This window comes from Argiope bruennichi, chromosome X2 (genome assembly GCF_947563725.1).
Source record: "Argiope bruennichi chromosome X2, qqArgBrue1.1, whole genome shotgun sequence".
Lineage (NCBI taxonomy): Eukaryota > Metazoa > Arthropoda > Arachnida > Araneae > Araneidae > Argiope > Argiope bruennichi.
This window is the reverse complement of record NC_079163.1, coordinates 17527897-17535262: the sequence shown is the minus strand read 5'-3', so window position 1 is coordinate 17535262 and position 7366 is coordinate 17527897. Positions and strand designations below refer to the sequence as shown.

Sequence of the window (7366 nt, the reverse complement as noted above, 5' to 3'; positions counted from 1 at the left end):
ATACCTGATTAATGTCTTAAGTTTAGTTCAGCTCCCTCTTTGCATTTCAACCAAGTCCCTTTCATAACTTTTTATACCTATAAAAGGTAAGCAAAAAATGTTTAAATTGACATTCAGTATTGTTAAAGAAATGTAAAACACATACACATCAGGGCATAAATAATTATTTTTAAAAATTCAGAGAGTTAAAAACTTAGACGTCAAATCCCATTCTCAGTTTTTCGAAATACAGATTAATTATTAAGTTCATCAGAGAGAAAGCAGAATTCATTCTGCATTGACATTAGTATGTAGCTGAGATTTTAGATATAATTAAAATTCAAATGTAGCAACAACTGATCATACTTTTCTTGATACGCCAAAGAAATAAACTTTACATTTTCAAATACCTTATATCCTAAAAAAGCAATATTTTCAGTTTCTAATTCTATAAAAAGGTTGAGAAAAGTCTATATTGGAATGAGAAACATAATCAGACTTTATAACACTTAGAAATGTTCGAATATTTGAAATTAAATGAAATAGTCTTAGAAGTATTTTCTTTAATACAAACATTTTAGGTTAACGGTAGAATTAGAAGTAAAATACCAAAATGAGAATAATGAGATCGAATATTCTGTTGCAGGAGCAACAAGCATAAAGATAGAAAAATACAAATAGAAAGTGGCAAGAAGGAAAAACATTGACTTTATGCCATAAGTTCATGATTTCTTGTATCAAGACACATTTCTCCAATTCAAGAACAAAGAACCAATTTATAATTCATGTTACTTTTTTCTCATCCCTTACATTAGAACACATTTAAATATGAACACAAAGTGGTAATTAAGTAAAAAAAATTGAAAATATGAAAGACAAACAAAAAAAATACATACCTGATTAATGTCTTAAGATTAGTTTAGTTCCCTCTTTGCATTTCAACCAAGTCCCTTTCATAACTTTTTATACCTATAAAAGGTAAGCAAAAAATGTTTAAATTCAATATGCAGTATTGTTAAAGAAATGTAAAACACATACACATCAGGACAAAAATAATTATTTTTAAAAATTCAGAGACTTAAAATTTACACATCAAATCCCATTCTCAGTTTTTCGAAATACAGATTGATTATTAAGTTCATCAGAGAGAAAGCAGAATTCATTCTGCATTGACACTAGTGTGTAGCTGTGATTTTAGATATAATTAAAATTCAAATGTAGCAACAACTGATCATACTTTTCTTGATACGCCAAAGAAATAAACTTTACATTTTCAAATACCTTATATCCTAAAAAAGCAATATTTTCAGTTTCTAATTCTATAAAAAGGTTGAGAAAAGTCTATATTGGAATGAGAAACATAATCAGACTTTATAACACTTAGAAATGTTCGAATATTTGAAATTAAATGAAATAGTCTTAGAAGTATTTTCTTTAATACAAACATTTTAGGTTAACGTTAGAATTAGAAGTAAAATATCAAAATGAGAATAATGAGATCGAATATTCTGTTGCAGGAGCAACAAGCATAAAGAATGAAAAATACAAATAGAAAGTGGCAAGAAGGAAAAACATTGACTTTATGCCCTAAATTCATGATTTGTTGTATCAAGACACATTTCTCCAATTCAAGAACAAAGAACCAATTTATAATTCATGTTACTTTTTTCTCATCCCTTACATTAGAACACATTTAAATATGAACACAAAGTGGTAATTAAGTAAAAAAAATTGAAAATATGAAAGACAAACAAAAAAAATACATACCTGATTAATGTCTTAAGATTAGTTTAGCTCCCTCTTTGCATTTCAACCAAGTCCCTTTCATAACTTTTTATACCTATAAAAGGTAAGCAAAAAATGTTTAAATTCAATATGCAGTATTGTTAAAGAAATGTAAAACACATACACATCAGGACATAAATAATTATTTTTAAAAATTCAGAGACTTAAAAACTTACACGTCAAATCCCATTCTCAGTTTTTCGAAATACAGATTAATTATTAAGTTCATCAGAGAGAAAGCAGAATTCATTCTGCATTGATATTAGTATGTAGCTGAGATTTTAGATATAATTAAAATTCAAATGTAGCAACAACTGATCATACTTTTCTTGATACGCCAAAGAAATAAACTTTACATTTTCAAATACCTTATATCCTAAAAAAGCAATATTTTCAGTTTCAAATTCTATAAAAAGGTTGAGAAAAGTCTATATTGGAATGAGAAACATAATCAGACTTTATAACACTTAGAAATGTTCGAATATTTGAAATTAAATGAAATAGTCTTAGAAGTATTTTCTTTAATACAAACATTTTAGGTTAACGGTAGAATTAGAAGTAAAATATCAAAATGAGAATAATGAGATCGAATATTCTGTTGCAGGAGCAACAAGCATAAAGAATGAAAAATACAAATAGAAAGTGGCAAGAAGGAAAAACATTGTCTTTATGCCCTAAATTCATGATTTGTTGTATTAGGACACATTTCTCCAATTCAAGGACAAAGATCCCATTTATAATTCATGTTATTTTTTTCTCATCCCTTACATTAGAACACATTTAAATATGAACACAAAGTGTTAATTAAATAATAAAACTTGAAAATATGAAAGACAAACAAAAATATACATACCTGATTAATGTCTTAAGTTTAGTTCAGCTCCCTCTTTGCATTTCAACCAAGTCCCTTTCATAACTTTTTATACCTATAAAAGGTAAGCAAAAAATGTTTAAATTGACATTCAGTATTGTTAAAGAAATGTAAAACACATACACATCAGGGCATAAATAATTATTTTTAAAAATTCAGAGAGTTAAAAACTTAGACGTCAAATCCCATTCTCAGTTTTTCGAAATACAGATTAATTATTAAGTTCATCAGAGAGAAAGCAGAATTCATTCTGCATTGACATTAGTATGTAGCTGAGATTTTAGATATAATTAAAATTCAAATGTAGCAACAACTGATCATACTTTTCTTGATACGCCAAAGAAATAAACTTTACATTTTCAAATACCTTATATCCTAAAAAAGCAATATTTTCAGTTTCTAATTCTATAAAAAGGTTGAGAAAAGTCTATATTGGAATGAGAAACATAATCAGACTTTATAACACTTAGAAATGTTCGAATATTTGAAATTAAATGAAATAGTCTTAGAAGTATTTTCTTTAATACAAACATTTTAGGTTAACGGTAGAATTAGAAGTAAAATACCAAAATGAGAATAATGAGATCGAATATTCTGTTGCAGGAGCAACAAGCATAAAGATAGAAAAATACAAATAGAAAGTGGCAAGAAGGAAAAACATTGACTTTATGCCATAAGTTCATGATTTCTTGTATCAAGACACATTTCTCCAATTCAAGAACAAAGAACCAATTTATAATTCATGTTACTTTTTTCTCATCCCTTACATTAGAACACATTTAAATATGAACACAAAGTGGTAATTAAGTAAAAAAAATTGAAAATATGAAAGACAAACAAAAAAAATACATACCTGATTAATGTCTTAAGATTAGTTTAGTTCCCTCTTTGCATTTCAACCAAGTCCCTTTCATAACTTTTTATACCTATAAAAGGTAAGCAAAAAATGTTTAAATTCAATATGCAGTATTGTTAAAGAAATGTAAAACACATACACATCAGGACAAAAATAATTATTTTTAAAAATTCAGAGACTTAAAATTTACACATCAAATCCCATTCTCAGTTTTTCGAAATACAGATTGATTATTAAGTTCATCAGAGAGAAAGCAGAATTCATTCTGCATTGACACTAGTGTGTAGCTGTGATTTTAGATATAATTAAAATTCAAATGTAGCAACAACTGATCATACTTTTCTTGATACGCCAAAGAAATAAACTTTACATTTTCAAATACCTTATATCCTAAAAAAGCAATATTTTCAGTTTCTAATTCTATAAAAAGGTTGAGAAAAGTCTATATTGGAATGAGAAACATAATCAGACTTTATAACACTTAGAAATGTTCGAATATTTGAAATTAAATGAAATAGTCTTAGAAGTATTTTCTTTAATACAAACATTTTAGGTTAACGTTAGAATTAGAAGTAAAATATCAAAATGAGAATAATGAGATCGAATATTCTGTTGCAGGAGCAACAAGCATAAAGAATGAAAAATACAAATAGAAAGTGGCAAGAAGGAAAAACATTGACTTTATGCCCTAAATTCATGATTTGTTGTATCAAGACACATTTCTCCAATTCAAGAACAAAGAACCAATTTATAATTCATGTTACTTTTTTCTCATCCCTTACATTAGAACACATTTAAATATGAACACAAAGTGGTAATTAAGTAAAAAAAATTGAAAATATGAAAGACAAACAAAAAAAATACATACCTGATTAATGTCTTAAGATTAGTTTAGCTCCCTCTTTGCATTTCAACCAAGTCCCTTTCATAACTTTTTATACCTATAAAAGGTAAGCAAAAAATGTTTAAATTCAATATGCAGTATTGTTAAAGAAATGTAAAACACATACACATCAGGACAAAAATAATTATTTTTAAAAATTCAGAGACTTAAAATTTACACATCAAATCCCATTCTCAGTTTTTCGAAATACAGATTAATTATTAAGTTCATCAGAGAGAAAGCAGAATTCCTTCTGCATTGACACTAGTGTGTAGCTGTGATTTTAGATATAATTAAAATTTAAATGTAGCAACAACTGATCATACTTTTCTTGATACGCCAAAGAAATAAACTTTACATTTTCAAATACCTTATATCCTAAAAAAGCAATATTTTCAGTTTCTAATTCTATAAAAAGGTTGAGAAAAGTCTATATTGGAATGAGAAACATAATCAGACTTTATAACACTTAGAAATGTTCGAATATTTGAAATTAAAAGAAATAGTCTTAGAAGTATTTTCTTTAATACAAACATTTTAGGTTAACGTTAGAATTAGAAGTAAAATATCAAAATGAGAATAATGAGATCGAATATTCTGTGTCAGGAGCAACAAGCATAAAGAATGAAAAATACAAATAGAAAGTGGCAAGAAGGAAAAACATTGACTTTATGCCCTAAATTCATGATTTGTTGTATCAAGACACATTTCTCCAATTCAAGAACAAAGAACCAATTTATAATTCATGTTACTTTTTTCTCATCCCTTACATTAGAACACATTTAAATATGAACACAAAGTGGTAATTAAGTAAAAAAAATTGAAAATATGAAAGACAAACAAAAAAAATACATACCTGATTAATGTCTTAAGATTAGTTTAGCTCCCTCTTTGCATTTCAACCAAGTCCCTTTCATAACTTTTTATACCTATAAAAGGTAAGCAAAAAATGTTTAAATTCAATATGCAGTATTGTTAAAGAAATGTAAAACACATACACATCAGGACAAAAATAATTATTTTTAAAAATTCAGAGACTTAAAATTTACACATCAAATCCCATTCTCAGTTTTTCGAAATACAGATTGATTATTAAGTTCATCAGAGAGAAAGCAGAATTCATTCTGCATTGACACTATTGTGTAGCTGTGATTTTAGATATAATTAAAATTCAAATGTAGCAACAACTGATCATACTTTTCTTGATACGCCAAAGAAATAAACTTTACATTTTCAAATACCTTATATCCTAAAAAAGCAATATTTTCAGTTTCTAATTCTATAAAAAGGTTGAGAAAAGTCTATATTGGAATGAGAAACATAATCAGACTTTATAACACTTAGAAATGTTCGAATATTTGAAATTAAATGAAATAGTCTTAGAAGTATTTTCTTTAATACAAACATTTTAGGTTAACGTTAGAATTAGAAGTAAAATATCAAAATGAGAATAATGAGATCGAATATTCTGTTGCAGGAGCAACAAGCATAAAGAATGAAAAATACAAATAGAAAGTGGCAAGAAGGAAAAACATTGACTTTATGCCCTAAATTCATGATTTGTTGTATCAAGACACATTTCTCCAATTCAAGAACAAAGAACCAATTTATAATTCATGTTACTTTTTTCTCATCCCTTACATTAGAACACATTTAAATATGAACACAAAGTGGTAATTAAGTAAAAAAAATTGAAAATATGAAAGACAAACAAAAAAAATACATACCTGATTAATGTCTTAAGATTAGTTTAGCTCCCTCTTTGCATTTCAACCAAGTCCCTTTCATAACTTTTTATACCTATAAAAGGTAAGCAAAAAATGTTTAAATTCAATATGCAGTATTGTTAAAGAAATGTAAAACACATACACATCAGGACAAAAATAATTATTTTTAAAAATTCAGAGACTTAAAATTTACACATCAAATCCCATTCTCAGTTTTTCGAAATACAGATTAATTATTAAGTTCATCAGAGAGAAAGCAGAATTCCTTCTGCATTGACACTAGTGTGTAGCTGTGATTTTAGATATAATTAAAATTTAAATGTAGCAACAACTGATCATACTTTTCTTGATACGCCAAAGAAATAAACTTTACATTTTCAAATACCTTATATCCTAAAAAAGCAATATTTTCAGTTTCTAATTCTATAAAAAGGTTGAGAAAAGTCTATATTGGAATGAGAAACATAATCAGACTTTATAACACTTAGAAATGTTCGAATATTTGAAATTAAAAGAAATAGTCTTAGAAGTATTTTCTTTAATACAAACATTTTAGGTTAACGTTAGAATTAGAAGTAAAATATCAAAATGAGAATAATGAGATCGAATATTCTGTGTCAGGAGCAACAAGCATAAAGAATGAAAAATACAAATAGAAAGTGGCAAGAAGGAAAAACATTGACTTTATGCCCTAAATTCATGATTTGTTGTATCAAGACACATTTCTCCAATTCAAGAACAAAGAACCAATTTATAATTCATGTTACTTTTTTCTCATCCCTTACATTAGAACACATTTAAATATGAACACAAAGTGGTAATTAAGTAAAAAAAATTGAAAATATGAAAGACAAACAAAAAAAATACATACCTGATTAATGTCTTAAGATTAGTTTAGCTCCCTCTTTGCATTTCAACCAAGTCCCTTTCATAACTTTTTATACCTATAAAAGGTAAGCAAAAAATGTTTAAATTCAATATGCAGTATTGTTAAAGAAATGTAAAACACATACACATCAGGACAAAAATAATTATTTTTAAAAATTCAGAGACTTAAAATTTACACATCAAATCCCATTCTCAGTTTTTCGAAATACAGATTAATTATTAAGTTCATCAGAGAGAAAGCAGAATTCATTCTGCATTGACACTAGTGTGTAGCTGTGATTTTAGATATAATTAAAATTTAAATGTAGCAACAACTGATCATACTTTTCTTGATACGCCAAAGAAATAAACTTTACATTTTCAAATACCTTATATCC

At 26.6% G+C, this 7366-nt stretch overlaps 2 long non-coding RNA genes across 2 annotated transcripts; both read right to left on the bottom strand.

Moving 5' to 3' along the window:
• LOC129960129 (uncharacterized) lies at positions 1-959 on the bottom strand. The gene is made up of 2 exons (XR_008783536.1): positions 876-959; positions 1-77 (listed from the first exon to the last, which is right to left on the bottom strand). It is a non-coding gene; the product is annotated as an uncharacterized LOC129960129 (long non-coding RNA).
• Positions 960-2613: 1654 nt separating this feature from the next.
• On the bottom strand, positions 2614-3563 carry LOC129960123 (uncharacterized). The gene is made up of 2 exons (XR_008783535.1): positions 3489-3563; positions 2614-2690 (listed from the first exon to the last, which is right to left on the bottom strand). It is a non-coding gene; the product is annotated as an uncharacterized LOC129960123 (long non-coding RNA).
• Between the last annotated feature and the right edge of the window lie 3803 nt (positions 3564-7366).